This window comes from Podarcis muralis, chromosome 8 (assembly GCF_964188315.1).
Source record: "Podarcis muralis chromosome 8, rPodMur119.hap1.1, whole genome shotgun sequence".
In the NCBI taxonomy this organism is placed as follows: domain Eukaryota; kingdom Metazoa; phylum Chordata; class Lepidosauria; order Squamata; family Lacertidae; genus Podarcis; species Podarcis muralis.
This window is the reverse complement of record NC_135662.1, coordinates 25,266,814-25,291,072: the sequence shown is the minus strand read 5'-3', so window position 1 is coordinate 25,291,072 and position 24,259 is coordinate 25,266,814. Positions and strand designations below refer to the sequence as shown.

At 44.8% G+C, this 24,259-nt stretch overlaps 1 long non-coding RNA gene across 1 annotated transcript; it reads right to left on the bottom strand.

Annotated features, from left to right (window-relative positions):
- Positions 1-8,401: 8,401 nt before the first annotated feature.
- LOC144328679 (uncharacterized) lies at positions 8,402-23,741 on the bottom strand. The gene is made up of 3 exons (XR_013393878.1): positions 23,622-23,741; positions 9,131-9,219; positions 8,402-8,943 (listed from the first exon to the last, which is right to left on the bottom strand). It is a non-coding gene; the product is annotated as an uncharacterized LOC144328679 (long non-coding RNA).
- Between the last annotated feature and the right edge of the window lie 518 nt (positions 23,742-24,259).

Genomic DNA, 24,259 nt, shown 5'->3' with positions numbered 1-24,259 from the left:
TTTTTCTTCTTCAGGAAACCTTGCATGTTCTATCTGACTGGCCAGAGAAACAGGTTTGGTGGGTCCTGTGAGGTGATGTAGTGACTTAATTAGACCAAATTGCATCTAATCAATCTGTGAACTCCTCCCTGTGAGCTCTTGTTATACAGTAGAGAGTATGCAGGGCTTAGGGGACATCACACCCAATCCCTGGTTAGCCAAAACCTTGGTTACCCTGAGTGGTAAGCCACCAGCTTTCAGCTTCTCCTACCTCACAGAGGTGCTGTGAGGATAAATAGTATAGAACACCTTTTGTAAATAGGTCAGATAACCTGCCGCCCCTGGTCTTTGAGCTGCCCCCCCCCCCCGCCAGCCCAAAGAAAGGTGTCTTCTCACACTGCCCCACAGGGGTTTGGGAAGAGGATTCCCCAGTCTTAGTGGCCCAACAGAGACTGGCCAAAGGTGAACATGAGGCCAACACCTTACCTTGGGAGGCAGCAGCAGGCGCTGCTGGGCCTGCAAGTTGGAAAGACTCTCAGTTTCCAGGCAGGCCTTGAACACAGCAAGCACAAGAAAGGCCAGCACAGCGCCTGCCTGGCCTCACACTTGTCTGTCCGTTCCCAACAGGCTCTGTCCGTTCCCAACTGGCTGGGCTCCCTTGCTCGCTTTCTTGCTTACTCCAAGGCCGCCTCAGCTCCTGGCAACCAGCACCCTCTGGCCAGCCCCAGAGGCAACATTCGCCTGCGGAGCTTGTAGCCAGGGCTGCTGCAGCAAAGAGCTGTGCAAGCCTTTGGGAGGCCGAGACGCATCAGAGGAGGGAGGGAAGGAAAGAGGGACAGAGGCCAGTGTTGCCTGTGGCACACCAACCATAATTCAAGGCACCCTAGGGTGCCACGGCACACTGGTTGAAAACCACTGTCATAGTAGATGGGCAGCCTGATTCTATGCATGCTTAAATGTAAAGGTAAAGAGACCCTGACTGTTAGGTCCAGTCGCGGACGACTTGGGTTGCGGTGCTCATCTTGCTTTACTGGCCAAGGGAGCCAGCGTACAGCTTCCGGATCATGTGGCCAGCATGACTAAGCTGTTTCTGGCGAACCAGAGGAGGGCACGGAAACGCTGTTTACCTTCCCGCTGGAGCGGTACCTATTTATCTACTTGCACTTTGACGTGCTTTCGAACAGCTAGGTTGGCAGGAGCTGGGACTGAACAACTGGAGCTCACCCCATCGCGGGGATTCGAGCCGCAGACCTTCTGATCGGCAAGCCCTAGGCTCTGTGGTTTAACCCAGAGCGCCACCCACGTCCCCGCATGCTTACTCAGACACAAATCCAACTGAATTCAATGGGACTTACTCCCAAGTAAGTATTATAGGAGAATTAAGCCTTTACTCAGCTGTAGCAGCAGTAGTAACTGCTACATCACTTAAGGCTGAATTTCAATTTCTATTCCGATGTAGTAGCAGTGTTCTCTTAACTTTACCTGGTGTCACAGTGACCTACTTGAATGCTAAAAATCTTTTTTGAGTGCTATTGAAGAAGACTGGAACAAATATAGGACAAAGCATTTAGGAGGTGGCTTTGCAGTTTTGCTGGTAGGAACAAACTAAGATTAAACACCACATTTTAAAAGACAGTTCAGTTTAAGAAATGACCTGACCTGGAAACTTGAGATTTTGCCTTCAGGTCTCCTTGCCCCAGAGCTGCAGTTCTTTCTCAGTATTTGCCTCTGCTATCAACATTCTATACATATATTTATTTATTGTATGTCAGGAAATTAGAACCATTTCCAGTCCCTTTATTAATCATTGACATTGGCTTCAACCATGTTGGCATCCGTCTGTCTTGAGAGACAACAGAGTGCACGCCCAGGGGTTAAATCAAAGAGCTGCATCATCAGCACTGAAGTGACCTCCCTGGGACGCAAGCCTGGGCAGTGTGTATGGAGGTCCTGGGCTGCCCAGACGATAAGAACCCCCCCTTCTTGGCCTCACTGATGTGGTCCAGAGGAAAGCAGAGCAATGCATTTGACACCAGCTTGGCCACAGGAGTTGCTGAAAGAAGGTGTACAAGGTGCCACCCAGCGGCCTTAAGGGACTCCACTCCGCTCTTACGGTGGCAATATTAGCAGCCTCTCGACTCACAAGTCTTAGATTCCAAGATGGGTATGAGTCTCAAAATGCAATCCAGGAGACATTTAGCCAGTGTGCCTAGTGAGACACACTAGCAGGTACCCCCAAGCAGGCCAGTATTATACATCTAAAGCACATTACTTTCCCCCAGGACTAAACTGTTGGGGCCTAAATTGTTAAGGGTGCTGCCATTTGTATCTCTGTAATCTACAGTTTCCAGGATTCTTTGGCGGAACCCATGTGGTTTCAATGTATGGGTTGTATACCATCTTATACCCTGCGCATGTGCATCTCTACAATCTGCTCCAATATGTGCATTCTCCAGTTCCTTTCTTCCTGCCTATTTGGGGATGATTACCCTTGAAAAGCCAGGGCTGACACACTGATAGTGCGCAATCTCTGGACAACACCACCACCATCCCCACTTAAAAACCCCCAACAACCTTGGAAGACATGCAAATAAATGATGACATCCACACCACAAAAATAAAAAAAGCAACTCTGCTCTTGACCACACCTGTCCTTGTCAAAAGAATGCAAAGTAGTTTGCTGTTGATGCAGAAGTAGGCTAGAACACACAAAGGGAGTGGTCTGAAGTTCAATGAAACATAATAATAAAACAGCAGCTAGCAGAAGGGCAGCGTTTTTGGAACGCAGCAAGTGGCCTTATACAAGAGCGGAGTATTTATTCATCTAGCCCGGTATTGTGTATTTCTGATGGGCATCTGCTCTTGGGCTGTCTCGGGTTACAGGACTTTCCCATAACCTGCTACCTGATCCTTTGAACTGGAGACGCCAGGATAAGACCCAGGACCTTCCAAGCACGTGCTCTACAACAGAGATAGGCTCCTCCTCCTTATTTAGAAATATACATACTGCAGGAAATGGTGCAGGGAAAGGGAAAGGAGAGTCCCACAGCATCACATTACTCATTGTAAATTTTTAATAGCTGCCTAAGAGCAAGAGGCCAAAGCGCTTACATAAGTTCAGTCAGGAGCTCATTCCCTGACTACATGAACTGCTCTAACAGGCCACACTGTTTAACATGCATTTGTGGTGTTCACTATGTGGTTCTGCTACCTCTGTGACACAGGAGCTGGTGGTGGCACATGGCCTGCTTCTCTAAGAAGGTGACAATGGCTTGTGCTGTCTGCTCAGCATGGTGCTGCTGTGGCAGCTACCCATAGATATGGACATTGTTAGACTGGCAGGGGGTGAGCCAGAGGAGACAGTGCGGAGACAGTGCCTCTCTGGCACTGCCCCATAGGTCCATATTGCTGTGGAGATCTTTGGGCTGTGATGCTACTTGCCCCAGTTCTCCCCTGTGGAGCATCATGCTGTTTGCGTACTCTGGCCTCAGGCCCGTCCAGTACACATGCCACCAGCTGACCCCCCCCCCCCCAGGCAACACAGAAATCTCTCCTGCTGCTTTCTGTCACCTTGGCCTTATGCCCCTACTGTGCCCCACTGCCTAGGCCTGCTCCAGGACCTACTGTTAAGACCACCCTGTGTCCCCCACCCCTTGGCCTCCCACCAGTATGGTGGTTGCAATATCCAGAGAGCATTATTATGGCTGGCAAGTAAAGCAGTTTCCTGGATAAAGCCCAGCCTTCCCCATGTTCCAGCCTTCTGGCTAGTGCAGGTGTAACAGGTAGGTTCACATACAATTCCTCATATTTATGGGCACAAACTGCTGGATAATATTTTCTGATGCTGCTGTGAGCTTTGTCCTTCTAAAGGCAACATGTTTATCCAAGTCATACAGAAGACACTCTCTACTGGCACATCCTCATCGTGGACATGAATCAGCAGTCCAGACACCTATTTCTCTCTCATTTCATCATATACGTATTGGGAAATAAAGGAGATAATGATCTGAGCTTTCCACTGTGTACATTACATTAAGTTTTTGGCTACAGGGGTATTTGCATATTGCCCTTTAAGTGTGGTAGATTAGACAATTACCAAGGAGTCTACTTGGAAACCAGGATATCTGGATTTAGTGCAGTTAAACATTTCCTGTGTAATTGTAGCAGGTTGATGACCCAACTTGCTAAGGAGAAAGGGAATAACCACCATTACCCAGCTTGATCTGGGCATAGAGAGGATCCAATTCCAATATTGTGGCTTCCTTCCCGTTAAAAGTGGCCATGTGAACAGAATGTGATGTCACCGACATGCAGAGTTTGCTGGAGCTCTTAATCCACAGATTGTAATGATCCGTCCCATTTTTAGCAGGATTACTTCAGCAGACCTCTGGTGCCAATGTTCGAATCATTAGAAATTACCTCAGCAGGCCCTCACTGGGAAAATGTCCAGTGAGACTTAATGGATGACTCAAGAGGGTAAACGGCGCTCTGAGGAACCAGTATGTCCATCAGAATGCAATTGCCTCAGAAAAGCGGTTGTCAGCCTGTGTGCCAATAAATAAATGGTATGTGTCTCCTCAAGGTTAACTAGAGCCAGTCCTACCATTAGGCAAAATGAGGCAGCCATCTTAGACAGCAGATGCTAGGCGCTGGCAGCAGTAATTCCTCATGGGTAAATGGGGTGCCCCCCCAAAAAAGAAGGGAGGGTGGAACAAAGCATGCTCAAACCCATAGAATATGCAGTACAGATATTGACCTCTTGCTCCACCTCAGTGATTTGGGTTTGGGGGGCCATATAGGTAGAGAAAACAGGCAGCACGCTAGTGTGGATTATATATGCTCTACCTATTGATCTAGAATAAAATATTATTTTAAGCCCAATTTTGTGCAACTTGACCTGGAAGGGAGAACACACCGTTTCCTACTTGACTTTAGGCAGCAAAATATATTGTACCCATGCTGAGATAAAAGTGTTTTAGGTCTCTCAGCATGTATCATTTCAAGGTTCTCATTTGAAAATGCCCCATACAGACTCCATGTGTAAATTTGTAATCTCTGAGAGAAGGCGAGAGAAAAACCTGCAACATGTCTGGACATGACTTCTGATGGGGCTTTAGAATTCTGCGTCTCTTTGACCCCTTTCCAGGATAAACAGAAGCAAACTGAATTATGATAAAGCAAGAAAAATGCAGGTGTATTTAATTTGTATAATATACAGTGGTACCTCTGGTTACAAACACCTTGGGTTACAGACACGTCAGGTTACAAACTCTGCTAACCTGGAAGTAGTACCTCGGGTTAAGAACTTTGCCCCAGGATAAAAACGGAAATCATGCGGCGGCGGCACGGCAGCAGTAGGAGGCCCCATTAAGCGAAAGCGCACCTCAGGTTAAGAACAGTTTCAGGTTAAGAACGGACCTCCGGAACAAATTACCGTAAGTTCGTAACCAGAGGTACCACTGTATAGAGAATGCCCAGCTATGTGTCATTCCCTGATGCAAACTGAATTATGATAAAGCAAGAAAAATGCAGATGTATTTAATTTGTGTAATATATAAAGACTGCCCAGCTGTATGTCGTTCCCTGATGCAAAATGGGCACAGATTTTGTTCTAAAGTTCAGAGACTATTGAGGCTCACGTGAATCCTTATCAAGTCATATTCAAAGAGGGGAAGGCATGGCAGAAGCCATTCTGCCCAAGATGGCTGCCTGAAGGTGGATTTTATGACCATACACAATAAGTTGGACTGTTGGTCCAGCAAGCTCAGTGTCATCCACACAGAATGGCAGCAGATCAGCAGTGTTTCAGAGTTTTCCCTACGCTTAATGGAAAATGTCAGGGGTTGAACCTTGGACTTTTTGCATACAAAGGATATATTCTGCCACTGAACTACACCCCTTGTAGCCAATGCCTTTTCTGATCAACTTAAGTTAATATGTGATGACGGAAACCAACATTACTGAGACAGGGAATTTTGCCCTGGCAGACAGGAGTGGATTTATTTTATTTTATGTCTGGCTGGTGTTACTTGATTTCCAGCTGCTGCATAGTAGTTAAGGTCTGCACTATGTCTGGTATTTCAGGGAATGCACCTGGGGAGGTCACAACTTGTACTTCTGGAATGACAAGATCAACTCTCTCTTGTCTGTCTGTCAAAATTTGCCAGTACAGAAGGTGGTTTTTTCGGTCAAACCGAAAATAACTGTTCTGTCCAAACTGAAAATCTATGTAATGCAAAGTTGTGTAGTGGAAAATTTTCAGCTGCCTGCTGGAGCTCGTCATTTCAGCCTTCATAGCCACAATCCCAAGGAAAGTATGAAATGCAGGTAGCTGGGTCCATCAACCCTATCCCAAAAGAGCAGCAGTACATAACATAATGCTAAATCTATAAGGGCTGGCATGACTTCAATCCTGATGCATAGTTTCATATGAACGTAAGACAAGCCAGCTAGATGAGGCCAATGGTCCATCTAGGCCAGCATCCTGTTCTCACAGTGGCTGATCAGATGCCCGAAGGAAGCCCACAAGCAGGACATATGTGCAACAGCACTCTGCCCACCAGAGATACCCAGCAGTGGAGGTAGAACATAGCTATCATGACTAGTAGCCATTTCCTGGGAATACACTCAATTGCATTCAGTGGAGCTTTCTTTTGGCTGCATACGTTTGTCTTGTAAACCACAGTTTTAACAAGAGATCTTCAGGTAGGTGAAATGCAACCCTTGGCTTTTCATTAGATACTTGTCTGATACTTGTCATTAGATACACAAATAAGTGTTACCATTTAAACTGTGAGCATTAAGGAGGATTATTTTTCTTAGGCTGCTTAATTGTCACTATTTTTCAGACAGAATGCAATTTCATACCAGCTGATTCAGCTCACACAGTTATTTCTATTTTTTGCAATATGGAAAGTGATGGGAAAATGCACTGGAAATGGTGGGTAGTGATAATAATAATAATAATAATAATAATAATAATAATAATAATAATAATTTATTTGTACCCCGCCCATCTGGCTGGGTTTCCCCAGCCACTCTGGGCAGCTTCCACAGAGACCAAAAATACACTAAAATGTCACACATTAAAAACTTCCCTGAAGTTTAACAATTGCTTGTGATGTAAATTCCCCACAAATAAATCAGAACAATTGTTCAGTAAACAGTTGGACTTCGCATAACCTCCCCACAAACTTTGCGCAAACAAATCAGGATGAACGCTCAATAAACAGGTTATCTGGAAGTGACCTTATTCTCAGACTTTCCCCATGCAATTAAAGCAAAACCTGAATGCCTCATTCACTTGTCAGAGCAAGGAGAGTCTATAGATTAACCTGGCACTCCAGCCGATGACATCACCACTCCTTGCTCTAAAAACATCTGAGAGCCACACTCCTCTGCATTCCCTCCCACTATAACCACTAATGCAGTGAAACTGCGTACAGTACTGTATATGCTTGTGCATCTTGGACATGAATTTGTTCAAGGAATCCGTACTTCTGTACAAGTTCTAGAAGAGCCACATTCCGAGAACTGGAGCCAGCCATAAGATTTTCCTTCTCTGCCTTGAAACATCTTCCAGCCTTTGGAATTCTGAACAGCCCCATGATTCAGTCAAGAAAGAAATGCATTTACAGAAGGGCACTCTTGACTGTATGGAATATTTGACAATATCTGAGTGCAACCAAATAATAGCAGGTCAATTGGGCTGGCATGCTGACCCTAGACGGCTTCCAATCCATTCATTGTCTACGATTGATCTGGGAATGACTTATGGCCCACTACAGTGGAGCTGTCAAGTCTAATAAGCGAGCAAAGCAATCTGACTGCACTGCTGAAGACAAATGGTTTGCACCTATAAATCTCTAGTAGGCAGGCTGTCACTCAAGTTTTTACTGGAGATAATAATGGAACTAAGGTTTGAACCTATAATGCACCAGGGTTATTTTCCATGCCTTTAGTAGGAATCAATACATTGTGACAGAAGCATTTTGCAATTGAAGTCTTGCAGGGTGCTCTGCCACAAATCCTTCCTGGACAGCAGAGGCAGCTTTTGGAGCTGTGCTTAATGCTAGTTTAGCCAGAGAATTCAGACAAGCTAAAGTAATGCCAAAAGCATTGTGATTTTCCCTGGACAACACAGAATTTCAGCACTCGGGAAATTTTCATACACAAAGTTTGGATTCAATTCCCTTAATGGATCTTAATGTTGACAAAAATGTATCACCTATTGAACCAGCTCCAGCATTGCGCAGACCCCATGTAAAGTGCTCTCTGGTGGGCCCCATATTACACTGGGCTTATCTGACAGTGGCAACAACAGCAGTATTTCAAACTGGGGCAGAGGGCTATGAGTTGCTGTTTGAATTTCCCACAATGCCCAGGAACCTCAGTAATGCTATTGCAGGGAACTTAAAATAGAGTCTAGCCAACTCAGCAGTGTGAAATGGGGAGACCTGAGGCAGGCAGGCGTCAGCTCTGGTGGGGCCTGCTACTTTAGGACGACAGGTGCCCACATCAGGCCTGCATCTATTTTTCTTCTTCATTAACAGAATTCACATGTGGAGCCAACAAAGCTTCTTAGTGTCTCAAGTGAAACATACATGAATGAAAACAACCACCACATTAGAGTCAGTATGTTATGGTTGGCTCCCTACTTTCTAGTTTCTTCACCCACCCTTTAGTCTCTACTATTCATTGGGTAAGTTGTCAAGTTTATTAAACACTTTCAGAGAAAGAAGATAAATTCCAGGGCTCCTTAATAGTTCAGGGAATTTCCATGCAAGCACATTCCACAGCTGGGAGGCGAGAGAGCTGGGCTAGAGAGAGAGAGAGAGCTATCTCTGCAACAAAGGAAGGGTACCTTACATGACCACTTTGTGAGTAATTGTACTATCATACTGCTCTTTGCATGCTGCTTTTCAAAACCAAAAAAGCCAAAGCAGCTCACAGTCAAGAGGTTACCTATGAAAAATATCAGAAAACACCATCAAAATGCTGTTATTAAAATTGCACGTTAAAGAAATTAAAAATCTGAAACTATCACAGCAGCATTTTAAGGAGCACATAAAAATCCAGTATGGGGTTGTGGTTAGAGTGCTGGACTAGGATGAGGGAGGTCTGGGTTCAAATCCCCCATTCAGCCACGTACCTTGAGCCAGGCACTCTCTCTCATCTTAAGCTCCCCCAAAGGGTTGTTGGGAGGTTAACATGTGGACAATGTACACCACCTTGAAATCCCTGGAGGAAAGGTAGGATATATAAATGTAATAAATAACACAATCAAATCTCGAAAGTGACCCCATTCCCCACTTTCTCCATCACATCAGATCCGTCACACAAATCGGCCTCCAAATCTCCAGCTGTTCTCTGGCCTCAGCTTATAGCAGCAGAGGGTGTGTGTGTGAGAGAGGGGGGGGGGAGAAACAGACAGACAGACAGACAGACGGACAATCCCCCCTCGGCCCTATTCTGTTCAGATGCCCACCCCTGCTTTTCTCACTAACAGGCTTGGAGTAAAATATCTGTTCCCAGAGTCACTGCTCAGATGGGAGGGCCAGCTCCTCCCAGTTTATTGCAATGGTCTCCACTAACACAGGCTACCAGCCACTGGCAAGCCGCTTAGGCACAAACAGGAGGTGCCAAACACTAACAAAAAGTGGTCGGTTGCAATAGAGTCCCTCAGTCAACCCTGCTCCCCACTGCCTAAAATGAGCCAAGAAACTCATATGTCTACTGGTTCAATCAGTTTGGTCTAACTCACTCTAAATAATAACTAAGCATACAGACTCCAGTTGCCGAATGTACCTTAATATGAATGCTTTTGCGATATTGCTCATGTGGATACCAAACACTATTTCCGTGAAATGTGTTTGATATATTTACAGCTGTTTTTCTTGTACCTATATATTATTGATTGGTTTACGGTTCTTGTGAGCTGCCTTGAGCATCGGTTGGAAAAGTGGCTTATAAATTAACTTGATGATGCTTGGTGACTTCTTAATTCATGTTACTTAAGTTGCCCTTCAGACAAAAACATGTTTGTATTATTTTCTATACAGATGGCTTCCATGCAAGAGCAAAGTAATGTCTGAACAAATCCAAAATCTTCCTGTGGATTCATTCTCTGCATTTATATGCATTCTAAAAACGGAGGGGGGGGGGGGGAGAGAAGAAAAATAGATATGGTCCAAGAGGATTCGAAGACTTTTTAGCTTGGGTGCCCAGAATAAACACTGACAAATTGAAATGGCAGCGTGGCCAGAAAACTCTTATTGTGGATACTAAAAGTTGTGTATGCACAGGTGGGAGTTTCTATTTAGATCCAGCTGTTTCCCCCACACCCAGCCAAGCAGACAAACCACATTTTCGACTTGCATGTTTAAAACAGTTTGCAGTGTTCCAAATCTAAACCAAGATAACCAGCTGCTTAAAGGGTTAATTTTTTTCCTGCTGCTGCATCTCTTTTGTGCACAACTGATGTGTTTACAAGTTGACTACAACAGACTTTTAACATTCTGATAAAACAGTTGTTGTTGTTTTTTTTAAAAAAAACAGCAGCAACAACAACCCACAAAATTCTAATCACAGGCTTATGTGCAGTGGGCATGGATCAGTTTCATCCAGAATGGTAGTTCACAGTACACACATTGTAGGCTTTTCTTAACATGCACGTTGTGGCCACGTTGTTACAAAGAAAGGTAAAAAGTTTAGGATCATAATTTATCATGGTGAAAACACAGAATATGCACTGTACTGTACATGCTAGGACTGTTGCAAACCCCAGAGATGTCAGTCTTGCACTGCCAACTTGTTTGGCACTTTCTCTAGTTGTGAGGTTACAAAATATCATGCTTTTCCCACACAAAAGAGGTTGCAGAAGAATTCTGTATTTTTTGAGATAGGCCAGAATACATTTTGGGAATGGTGAAGCTTTCCCGTCTTTTCTGGTTCCATAGATGTCCTATATGTTCTTTCTGTAAACTGCTTTGGGGTGGGGTTTTTAAAAAAAACAATCATGCAGTAAATTTTATAAAATATTTTTTTTAAAAAACACTGAATACCTAATAGTTTTGGCAGATTCCCAGTCAGATTGGGAAATAGTCATTGTATACACACACTCATATAAACATAGCATAGGGAGGCTGATGGGATTTTCTTTTCCTGTGTAGCCCAAGTCAGTGAACTGGAATAAACAATCATTGACAGCCTAGAATCTCTCTCTTGAACACATGCATTGTGATGGAAGATTTTTTAGAAAACCCGTTTTTGGAAAGAAGTTTCTCTCTACGTGCATATTTTAGGCTTGCAGTCCGTTGTGCTCAATGGTGCTTACTTTTTTTTTTTTTTTTTTTTAAATATTTTATTAAGGATTTTCTTGTTTTACAGAAGTGTAGTGCCTCATATATATTTTTCCCCATGTAACATTTTTACAAATCCGTTTCATTTGTTGAGGCATTAGGGGGAGAAGAAAATAAAAATAAAAATAAAAAAAGGAGAGAAAAGAGAAAGGGGGGTGGAGAGAGGGAAGATGGATAAGGGTGGGATTGGGTGGCGGTGTTTCTATTATGTTTAATGTGTGTAGAGTTTGGTGTCAGCGTGCTTGTGTTGTTCACTTGTGTTCCTTTGGTGGTGAGAGAGGTTGGGGTTGGCCTAGGGTGTGATTGTTTGCTTGTGATTGGCTGTGGTGATCTTTGTTTTCGTGTGTGAGTGAGGTGGGTGGGTGTTTTGGATCAGGTTAGCCATATTGATTTGTATGCTGTTGGTGGATTATTGTCATTGTCCTGTTGGGCTGTGTGTGTGATAAAGGGGAGCCATACCGGGGTGAAGGCATCTTCTTCTGTTTGTCCCCGTGTCAGTTTCAGTTTATTAGTTAATTTTTCTAGTAGGGCTGTTTCCCATACTATTTGATACCATTGGTCCATGCTTACTCCTGACAGGTCTCTCCAGTGTCTGGTTATGGTGTTTCTGGCTGCTGAGAGCAGGTGGGTTATGAGTTCTTTGTGGTGTAAATGGGCATTGTTGTCTTGGAAGATGTTTAGTAGGGCCAATTCTGGGGTGGTGTCTATTACTTGCTTAGTTATTTTACAAATTTCTTGTATGGCTGTTGTCCAGAATAGTTGGATTTTGGGACACTCCCACCACATGTGGAAGTATGTGCCTGTGGAGGTGCACCCTCTCCAGCATTTTGGTGAGGTTCCTGGGTGTATTAGCGCTAGTTTCCTTGGTGTTAGGTACCACCTGTAGGTGAGTTTCAGTGTGAGTTCTTTTCTTTTCGTTGATATGGATTTAAAGGGGGGTTTAGACCACATTCTGGTCCATTGAGTGGGGTTTATCTCATAGCCTATGTCATTCTCCCATTGATTTTTGATTGCGTCTAGGGGATTTGCGAGATTTTGGAGTAGTATTTTGTATATTGCGGATACCATCCCTTTACCGTTTCCCTTTGTTGTTAGGAGGAGGTTTTCGAAGGTTGTCAGGGGCCTAGTTGCTGCTGATTTTACTGTTGGGTTGTTTAAGAGGGCATGTAGTTGGTGTTGTGTTAACCAGGGCATTTGGGTGTCTTCTAGTTTGTCTTGTATTTCTTGTGTTGACAAGGGTTTGTTATTTTTATAAAAGTCTATTAGGCGATACAAGCCTTTGGTTCGCCAGGTTTTTATCTGGAGGTTTTGTGCTGCATGGTGGAATAATGGGTGGTATGCCAGGGGGATTAGTGGGGATGGGGTTGGGGATAGTTTGCCTATTTGTGTTTTCCATGCTTTGAGCATGGTCTGTGTGTACCTGTTAAGTGTTGTGGGAATTTTCTTTAGTTTGTTTGGGAGGAGTGGGTATGTTGTGGTGCAGGTGTTTTCAATTGTGTCCTTCTCTAGGTGTACCCATTGTTTTGTCTCATCTTCTAGTATATATGGGATTATATGGCGTATTTGGTTGGCGTTGTAATATGCTTCTATGTTGGGGATTCCCCATCCTCCTTCTGAGGTGGGGAGGTGCAGGTATTTGGGGCTTATTCTTGGTTTTTTATGTGAGAAGATGAAAGAGTGTAGTTTTCTTTGCCAACTGTGAAGTTGGGTTGAGGGGATCCAGATTGGGAGGGTTTGGAATAGGTAGGTTAGTTTTGGGAGTGTGATCATTTTGATCATGGCTATTTTGTCTGAGAGAGTGAGGTTCATGTTATTCCATCTCTTTAGGTCTTTGTTAATTTGTCGCCACAGGGGCTTGTAGTTGTGGAGGTATAATTTATTGAGGTTTCTGGTTATTTGTACCCCTAGGTATCTGAACTTGGTGTGGCAAAGTTTTATTTTGGTGACCTTCGTGAGTTCTTTTTGGGTGTGAGGAGGGGTGTTGAAGCACATAGCTTCTGACTTTGTGAAATTTACCTGTAGGCCCGACACCATTGCAAATGCGTTGAGTTCTCTGATTAGGGAGGTTGCTGTGCTTATGGGGTCTGGTGTTGTGACCATTAGGTCATCTGCAAAGAGCCCTAATTTATAGGTCCTGCCTTTTATTTCCACTCCCTTGATGTCTGTGGCTGCTCGGATGCGGATTGCTAGGGGTTCCAGAGCCAGGATAAATAAGAAGGGAGACAGTGGGCATCCTTGTTTCGTGCCTCTTTGGATAGCTATAGTGTTAGAATCCATATTGTTAGTTCTGCATTTTGCTGAGGCTTGGGAGTATATTTGTTTGAGGATTTGTAGGAAGTTGGGGCCAAATTTCATGTTAGTTAGTACTGCTAATATGTATTTCCACTCCAAGCAATCAAAGGCTTTGAGTATGTCTAGGGACATAATTGTCAATGGGAGTTTGGTTGCCTTGCTGTGTTCGATCAGGTTCAGTAGTTTCCTGATGGGGTCTGTTATATTGCGGCCAGGGACAAAGCCAGTCTGGTCTGGGGCTATTAACTTGTGTAGGAAGATTTTTAGGCGGTTGGCCAAGATTGATGTGAATATCTTGTAGTCTTGGTTTATTAATGAGATTGGGCGGTATGATTCTACTTTGAGGCTGTCTTTTAGTGGTTTTGGGATGGAGACTATTTTGGAGTGGGTCCAGGTTTTGGGGATGGGGCCTCCTTTTATGATGTCGTTGAATAGGCGGGTCATGTAGGGCATCAAGGGTTCTTTGAATTTCTTATAGAATTCTGCTGTGAAGCCGTCTGGGCCTGGGGCTTTGTGTGGTTTCAAGTTTTTGAGGACCGCATCTATTTCCTCTGGGGTGATAGGGCTATCCATGAATTCCTGTTCCTCATCAGTTAGGGTAGGCATGGTCAGTCCTGCTAGAAATTTTTTGATTTCCCTCTCTGGTGGGTTATGGGAGGTGTATAGGTTGGAGTAAAATTCTGCAAATTCTGAAATTATTTCTTTGGGGGAGAATGTTATGTTGCCGTCTTTTTTGGTGATGCAGTGTATTCTTGTTTTGAGTGCTTTTTTCCTACATCTATTTGCTAGTATTCTGGAGTTTTTCCCTCCATATTCATAGAAACGTTGTTTAGAGTATAGAATGTTGATCATTGTTTTGTTGATTTCTAAGGAGTCTAGTTCTCTCCTTTTCTGTTCTATAAGTTTGAGGAGTTTTTTAGATCCTGTTTGTTTGTAGCGTGATGAGAGGGCTGTGATGTCTTGTTCTATTTTGCTAATTTTTGAGGAGGTTTGTTTTTTAAGGAATGTTTTCTCTTTTATGCAAGCTCCTCTGGTGACCGCTTTCATTGCGTCCCATAGGAGGGGGGTTGTTGTATTGTTTACATCGTTTTCTTTGAAGTAGTTTTGGAGGGTTTTTGTGAGACTCTCTCTAATTTGTTTGTTTGTAGTTAGGATGGGACTGAAGGACCAGGATGGGGTGGTTTGTGTTCCTTCTCCTATTTTAACAGTGACTTCTACTGGGGCGTGATCTGTGATTTTAATGTTACCTATGTTTGTTGATTCTACTGAGGGAATCAGACCCTGTGTGAGTAGAATGCTGTCCAGTCTGGACACTGTATCATGGCGTCCCGATTGGAATGTATGGCTGATGTCTCCCGGGTTTTGCTCACCCCAAATGTCATAGAGACCCCTGTTTTTTAGCATTTTTAGTAACTTGTAAGAGTTCCTGGTTGTTGGGGGTTTCCTTCGGAGGAAGGTTGCCCATGGGGTTGTGGGGTGGATATCTTTCAGGGATATACCTTTCATATTTAGATTGAGGTCCCCTCCTAGGATTGCTTCCCCTTCAGAGAAGGAGAGGAATTTGTTTAGTGTTTTCTGGAAGAATTCTAGTTGTTTCGTGTTTGGGGCATATATGGAGCCGATTGTCAGTTTGATTTTGCCATCTAGTGTCCCTTTAGCGAAAATGAATCTGCCTTTTTTGTCCTTGAGGACTGTTGTGGCAGTGAAGTTCAGGTCCCTACTGAGTATTATGGCTACACCACGGGCTTTCCCTGAGCCTTGTGCGACCCACTGTTGACTAAAGCGGGGGTCGCTCAGGAGTTTGCTGCCTTTGGGTGGATTGTGTATTTCTTGTAGGAAGGTGATGTGTGGTTTCATGGTGTTTATGTATGAGGTGATGCGTTTTCTTTTGATGGGGTTTCCCAGCCCCCTCACGTTTAATGTAATTGCTTTTAGGTTAGCCATTTTGTTTATCTATTATGTGGGGCGATTCCATGCCAACCCGTTCGGGTTGTCTTGTGTCTCTCTCTTCGTGTTGTTTAAAGAACCAGTGGGGTTGCGCTGACCTAGGGTGTGGTGGATGGGGGGCTAGTAGGATTAGAGTGAGATTTGGGTTAAAGAGTAGGGGGTAAGTTGTAGGGAGTTTCCTATATGTAGTCATATAGGTGTTTGTTTGGGGTATTTTGGGCCATCTGGCATTTAGCCAGTTGGTCCTAGGTCTCAGCTGGTGTGGAAGGCCGTGTTCAAGGACAGGCCGTCCCCCCTGTTGTCTGCGATAGGGGGTGATCAGCGAGACAGTGTGAAGTGACTTTGTAACGTCGCTGTCAGGTATAAGGTTTGTAAGCAGTGTTGCCAGTATTATGAGCAACATTGTTGGTGTGTTGGGGTGGGGATGTGGGTGCTGGTACGCTCTGGTGCCACCATAGTGCTGGTTGGGTATCAGATTTTAGCCTGATTGTGGGTTGTGTTATTAAGGTTGGAGTTGTTTTTCCTTAGTATGGAGTATGAGGATGTTGAAGGTGTGGGTGATGGGGAATGTGGTTGAGGTCGTATGGACTGGTGTTGGGGTGGGGATTTCTGTGGGGGTGCGGGGCTGGGGGGGGTGTTGATGGTGTTAACTAAATCTATGTTTTGGGGGGGAGGGGGAAAAAAAGGGGGGGGGGAAATCACCAGTCCTTCAGTTTGTGGTTTTTTCCTGGTTGCTTCTTTCAGCCGGGGTTGTTGTTGTTGTAGGGTTGTCCATCTGCGATGAGTTGGTTTGGTTGATCTTGGTCTGGTTTCTTGTGTCGTATGGTCGGCGGGACGGTTCTGAGCATGATGCTTGCCTGTATTGGTTTGTGTTGTTGCGCCGCTTCTGTTGTATCTTTTTCTTCTGTACCATTGTCCAGTTGTTTGCTGTTGTTTCCTCATGGTTGGGGCTGTCGCTTGGTGGGTTTGTCGGTTTCCATTCCGGCGGGAGGTCGAGTTCAAGGTTCTTTAGTAGTTGCAGGGCCTCGGGTATGTTGGTAGCCATGTGTTGTGTTGTGTTCGTTGTTACAATGAGGCGGAAGGGGAAGCCCCATCGGTATTTGATCCCTGCTTGTTGGAGACGCTGGGTGCATGGGCGCAGGCTTTTCCTCCGGTTTAGGGTATCCTGCGATAGGTCCTGTAAGGCCAGAATGGGGGTTTCTCCATATCGAAGGTTGCTTGAGTTTCTGAGTTGATGCCATATTTCTTCCTTCTTTCGGTAGCGTGTGAAACATACAATGATGTCTCTTGGGGGGGCGCTGGGTTTTGGCATAGGTTTTAGGGCTCTGTGAGCCCTCTCCAAGTCCTCTGCCTCAAGTTTCAGGCTTGGGATTGTGTTTTTCAGCCAGCGTATAATTAGGTCCGCTGGGCTTTTCTCCTCTGTTTTTTCAGGAAAGTTGCGGAAGCGGATGTTACAACGTCTATTGCGGTCTTCAAGGTCGGCTTGCTTAATTTTCATCTCGTTGTGTTCTGCTTCCATTTGGTTTACCAGTTCGTCCAGTTTCTTGTTCACACGTGCGTTCTCCTCCCGGTATTGTTCTATTATTCTTTCTTGCATTTGGTTCTTGTTCTCTAGAGCTTCCACTTTGGAGGTTAGATTGTTGATTAGTACCTGCATGGGAGCCATTGTGGCCTTCAGTGCTTCTTCTAATCGTGCTTCCATTTCCCTCAGATCTCGTTTCGTTATTGGGTGGTCATCATCTTGAAGGGGAGCTACCATCTTAGCATTGTTTGCCATCTCCCTGGTTGGTGTCATCTCGGTCTCCCTGATGGTTTTGGTTTGAGGTTGGCTTGGCGTCCTCTTGGGGTTGGGCGTGTGATGGTTAGGAGTTGTGGCAGTGGTGATTCCTGGGTATTGTTGGGTTGCTGAGCTGATCAGGCTTTGTTGGCTGGTGGCTTTTACAGAGCGTTTCGATTAGGTGGTCATTTGTGTCACTTCTAGCCTGTGTTTTAAGAACTTCTCTAGGGCTTCTGTAGATGCCTCAGCGGTGCCGCCGAGGCGGGGGGGGGGGCAGGTAAGCAGAGATGGGTAGACTAATGGACAGACAGTTCATATAAAGGGAAGGGGGTTAGCAGGTAGAGATGCAAGAGATTAGAGGGTATATGTTTAATTTTCCTCCATTTTTAATTACTTTCCCACAAGCAAAAAATAACAACAATAACCAGGGGGAAATATTATTCTTAAGAAAAACAAATCAAACAAAACCATGCAGTTATTTTTTGTTCTCCAAATGGGTATATGGAGGAAATTTTTGTTTTAAAAGAGAGTGGTGGTCGTAGCTGGGGGCGAAAGATTCCCCCCTCAGGAGCAGGCGAACAAGAGCTTTAAAAAGAGAAAGAAAAGAAGAATAATTGTATGGCTCTGCTCTGTCTTTTAAAAAATAATAATAATATGTCCCCCCAACCACCGCCACCACTCTCCGTCTGCAGAAAAGCAACCAAAAATGTACGGGTAAAAGATAAAAATGAGAATTAAAGGTAAAAAAAAAAAAAGGGGGGGGTGTCTTTAAATAGAGCTTTTTATTTATTTATTTATTTTTTTAAATGAGTAAAGTATAGGTAAAAGAGGGTAGGTAAAAGAGAGTGGAAAGTCTGGGGCGGAGTGGCAGTCCCAGGAAATGGCCTGTGATGGTTCAGGGCTGTTTTCTGGATACTGCCATTTTAAATCTTAAGAGGGGGGTTTGAGGTGGAAATAAAGTGAGGTTTAAATTGAGGATGTGTGTGTGGAAAAGTGTGTCTTTAAATAGTGAGTAGAAAAGATAGAAATAAAAGTAAAGATTCAAATAAAGGGTGGCTGCAGCAGCAGTGGCCCCTCTTTTAAAAAGAAAAGTGGTAAAAGTAGGTATATGGGGGGGGAGGGATAAGAAAGATGTATATATATATTTTCTTTAAAGGGAGGGAGGGAGGGGGAGGAAGGGGTTAAAAAAAGGGGGTGTTAAAAAAAAAAAAAAAAGGGGGGGGGGAAGGTTGTTTTTTCTTTTCTGTGGTCTCCTTTGTTATGCAGCTTCTCTGTGTTCTCCTTGCCGCTGGAGCTCCCGGTAGGGCTCAGCCACGTGCGTTGTTTTTTTTCTTCCCTTCCTCCCCGAAGCCTATTTTGCCTTCACCGTGCTCACCTACCTCTCCTCTGCTTTCCCGTCGGCAGAGATGGGGGCAGCAACGGTAAATTTGGGGCTCCTTTTTCTTTCTTTCTTCTTCTTCCTCTCTCTCCCTTTCTTTCTCCCTCTTTGCGTTAGTTCCACTGTCCTCCGGGTTTTGGAGCTCCTCTCGGCTGTTGGGGGGGGGTCGGGTGCCTTTCCGGCTCAATCAAGGTCGTGGGGGGGTGTTTTGGCTCCTTTGATAGATGCCCGGGCACCCCCAATTCCTCTCCGTTGGCAGTGCTGGCAGCAGCAGTTCTGGGGGGTCCGGGAATCGGTCACCAGAGCCTTTTACTCTGGCTGGCTTCAGGAGCTCTTTTCTTCTGCTGCTGCCGCCATGCTGCCTCGCCGGAAGTCCCATGGTGCTTACTTTTGAATAGATATATATAGTTGCACTTTTAACACATTTTAAAGAAACGTTGTGACGATTTTTTTTGCTTTGTTTTTGGAAGATCATTTTGGAATGATCTTTGGGAAGATCATTCAGGTTGAACCTACAGAAAAGTAAATAAACACTATTCTTCCTGGATATACTCACAACCCATACTTTGTCTGTTCCAGATGCCAAGATGAAAAGACCCAGCTGCCAATGGTAAGATTCACATTACTCCAGGTGCCTCCAGACCACCGAGGTTTCATTAGTGCTTTAATACTGTATTTATGGTCCTATTTAGCAGTATCTTTTATGATTTTGCTGTTATCATCATGTGAACCACCCTGATAATTTCTAAACTGAACTGTGGTAGAGTATGTATATTTATAAATCATATTAAAACATATTTTAAATAGGTTGGGGGCAATCCAGATGATACTCGTGGGTTCTTTCCAACACCATGATCCTGTGGCTGTCAGAATCTACAAGGGGAAACCTGGTGAGCCAGTCCGACTAGATCCTTTGTTAAGCTAACCAGTTAAGTCCTTCCATGTGCATGTCCAAAGAGGTTGCCCTGTTGCCATAGAGACAAATGGATAGGTCTTTTCCCACTTCACCTGGCTGGTCATCGTAGGCAAGAGAACAATAAGCCAAGGGACTGCATTGCTGCTTCACTGTGATGCCATTTTTCCTCCCTAGGGGAGTTCATTCATTTATTCATGATTTGGCTGTTGGGGCAAAGAAGGAATAGGAAACTTCCTTTCTATAAACTTCCTTAAGTACACTTATTATAGAACTGAAGCCAGTGTACTTCAGGAAAATGACCTTTATCTTATTGTGTAGGTAAGTTGACTGTGTAGTGCCCTTAAATGCTCAAAATGCCCTATAGGGCTCTCTGAATGGATTTGTATACTTCAGTGTTTCCCAAACTTGAGTCTCTAGCTGTTTTGGACTACAGTTCCCATGATCCCTGACTACTGGTCCTGCTAGCTAGGGATGATGGGAGTTGTAGTTCAAAAACTGATGGGCGACCCAAGTTTGGGAAACACTGGTATACATGAAAGCACTATTATCTGATTTGGCAGCAAAGATATTTATAGCCAGTGAATCTTTTCAGAATCCCTCTGTCCACTTTAATATGAACTATAATATGGACTCATAAATATATAAGTCATTTTAACAGTAAAGGTAAAGTGACCCCTGACCATTAGGTCCAGTCGTGGCCGACTCTGGGGTTGCGGCGCTCATCTCGCTTTATTGGCCAAGGGAGCCAGCGTACAGCTTCCGGGTCATGTGGCCAGCATGACTAAGCTGCTTCAGGCAAACCAGAGCAGTGCACGGAAACGCTGTTTACCTTCCCGCCAGAGCGGTACCTATTTATCTACTTGCACTTTGAGGTGCTTTCGAACTGCTAGGTTGGCAGGAGCAGGGACTGAGCTACGGGAGCTCACCCTGTCATGGGGATTCGAACCGCCGACCTTCTGATCGGCAAGTCCTAGGCTCTGTGGTTTAACTCACAGCACCACCCGCATCCCTTATAAGTCATTTTACCTTACATTAAAGCAGGGAAGGGAGAGGGGAGCTGTGGCTCTTTAGATGTTGTTGAGACTCCAGTTTCCACCAGTCTCAGCCAGTAGTCAGGGATGACCGGAATTGTAGCTCAGCATCTTCATGGCCACAGGTTCCCCACCTCAGATATATACCGTATTTTTCGCCCTATAGGACGCACTTTTTCCCCTCCAAAAATGAAGGGGAAATGTGTGTGCGTCCTATGGGGCGAATGCAGGCTTCAGGAAGCTATCCGCGAGCCGTGGGAGAGCTGCGCGAAGTCGCGCAGCTCTCCCACGGCTCGCGGAGAGCTTGCCTGCATCCAGAAGCTTGGGGCGCGCTGAGCTCAGCACGCCCCAGGCGTCCGGCTTCGCGCAGCTCTACGCTAGGCAGCTCTCCCAAGGCTAGCGGAGACCTTGCCTGCACCCAGAAGCTTGGGGCGCGCTGAGCTCAGCACACCCAGGCTTCCGGCTTCGCGCAGCTCTCCGCTAGCCGTGGGAGAGCTGCGCAAAGTCGTGCAGTTCTCCCACGGCTTGCGGATAGCAGCCTGTTCTGGGGGCTGGGGTCGGGGGAAGCTCGGGCTTCCCCCGCCCCAGCCCCGCACCTGGGGGGGAAATAATTTCCCCCCCTTTATTTCCCCCCCAAAAAACTAGGTGCATCCTATGGGGCGAAAAATACGGTATATAAATATGTGCCTTTTTGCATTGACAAAAACACACCTGTTTAATTTCTTTGTGTCAAGCTACTGTTAAAGGCACAGGGCTTTAACAGTTGGCAACCTTATACAAGTTATGCGGAATCACTGCACTGCCTGTTTGCATAAGAGCTCAAATAATGCCTTTAGGGCCTGATGCAGTGGCCATAAAAATCAATGGCAGGAACATCTCAGAATGTTTTTCTTTCTGAAAATAGCCTTACCTTAACATGAAGTTTGGCCTACAGTTAAGGAGAGTTGAGGGTGGAGAAACAAGTAGGTGGAGCCTTTCTGAACAATGGGTATAAATCTTTCCCCATCATTTCCTGTTGAATTTCTGCCAATATATTTGTGCTCTCATCAACATTGCTTTGTGTTTCATCACTCTGTTTGTTACGTACATTTAAGGTTTAATGGTCACAATCCCTCCTCTTTGAATTTCATTTCCTACGGACCTCACTGCTTCTCTATTTCCCTCTCGCCCCCAAATATGTGTGTATGTGTGCAAAGCCACACACACACACACACACACACACACACACTCACACCTGTCAACTTAGAATAACACCATGCATTTGATGAAGTGGACTCTAGTCTACAAAAGCTTATGCCGTAACACATTTGTCACTCTTTAAGGTGACATTGGATTTTTTGCTGGGTTTTGCTTTTTACGCAGTTAAAGACTCTTTTCTTCTTTATTTTTTTAATGGAAGCATTAACCATGATCCATTTTCAATTGTCCATTAAGCAGTGCCTCCTGACTGTGAAACAATTAACCTTTATTCGAGGCGGACACAGCTGTGTGTGGAATCTGCTTCTCCGTTCCATTGGACACCTGTTTCCATTACATTTATTACCATCCCTGCAGAGTCGCAACAACTAGATTGCTGTGGACAGAACTTCTCTGATTCCCATAAAGGCAACATTAACAGAGGCAAGCTGGCCAGGAAGACAAGCAGCTTATTCTGGTACAGATTGTACATACATTCCTGTTGGCTGAGGAGCAGACAGCTGTTTTATGGTTTTAAAGGGCTGGTATTACCCCGCCTGATCTGCTTTGCTTCACCCTCACACACCACAACATCCACACCTGTATGAGTTTATTTTGTATTTCCAATATTTTCTAGAATCTTCTCTCCAGCTCATATAAAGGACTTGACCTTGGCCAGAGTTGGAAACTGAAAGGGGAAAGGGGAATCACTGTGTGTTGTCTAATCCATGGGTAGGCAAATTAAGGCCCGGGGGCTGGATCCGGCCCAATTGCCTTATAAATCCAGCCTGCGGACTGTCCAGGAATCAGCGTGTTTTTACATGAGTAGAATGTGTGCTTTTATTTAAAATGCATGTGGGTTATTTGTGGGGCCTGCCTGGTGTTTTTACATAAGTAGAATGTGTGCTTTTATTTAAAATGCATCTCTGGGTTATTTGTGGGGCATAGGGATTCATTTCATTCCCCCCCCCAAAAAAATATAGTCCGGCCCCCGAAAAGCTCTGAGAGACTGTGGACCTGCCCCCTGCTGAAAAAGTTTGCTGACCCCTGGTCTAATCCAAGTAGAAGAGGCAATGAGAAACACTTGACTTCTGGACAGAGGTGCCAACTTGTGCCAAAGATTGAGGGTCCGGTTGACATCACACATGCGTCATGTGATGTCACATGGCATTTTGGGAGGAGCCAGGGGACGAAGTCAAAAGCAGTGGCCATTGGCTCCTTTTATCTCATGCTCAGCAGCATTCTGTGGCAGAAGGAGCAGCAGCTGGCCACTGAAGCGGTGCTTGGCCTCCTCCACCCCCTGACAGTAGGGGACATTGGGGATGCAGCCCAATGAGCCTGCCTGGAGCAAGTCTATGGGAGGGACATTTATTCTTCCAGATCTGGACTAAAGAAGTGCCACTGATGGGATGTGCCCACAGCGTAGAAGAGACCTGTGTGTTCCTTCCCTGTTTCACTGACATCCCATCCTTTACTCTGTCCTGCTTTAGGCACTCTGCCACTATGACGGCATAGAATTTTGCATTCTGATGGTATATTTGCTTATTCAGTTCAAAAAAATTCTTTCATAAAATTTATGCACTTGAAAGCGGTTTACAAAAGATAAAATCAGTAAGGTCAATTAAAAAATACAACCCTACTTTAAAACATACAATCATTAAAATACCAAAACATTGGTAGCAGTGCACCCACCAAATCCTATTGTCCCTTAGCCAGCACATCACCAGTACACAACTGCTGTTACGCTACGATCCTGTGCACTTACCTGAGAGTAAGCTTGTTTATCAATCATTAGTAGTACAACTGCTGGGTTGCAGTGTTGTTTTATGCTTAAGGCACTCTGGTAGCTTCAGCAGAAGAGAAGCCAATAAACACTTTAAAGAAATAAAACAGAAAGACATTTAATAAGCAAAGGCTCCCTGCAAAAGAAGGAAAGGCCATTTTTAGTATTTTCTTTTTCATTCATTAGTATAGCGACACACCAGGTCTACACAGAGAGAGAGAGACTTTACCTTTAACCCCCCTGGTTAAAACTGGTCCTCAGCCCAAGTTTTAGTGGGCTGATCTAACAATTAAAACTTGCAGTTTTACTTCCAGGGATTTTAGCAAACACCAGTAGCGTAGCTGTGGCAAAATCAGGAATGCATTGTTAAGGCAGAAGTGACAGCTTGGGAAAAGTGTTAGGCAAAATGCTCTTCAGCGTCAAGCCTTCCCTTGTGGCTTAATTTAAAGCATTAGCAGTGAAACCTGAAAAAGTGAAAGCAGCAAATATTAAATTGTAAATACCAGGCAGACTGTGGTGTAAGCAGATGTAATTGCCAGACTCGCAAGGACAGCAAACATCGTCCCGCTATCAGAACAAACTCAGCTGTTAATGGGGCTGCCAGGTCAAAACACACCACA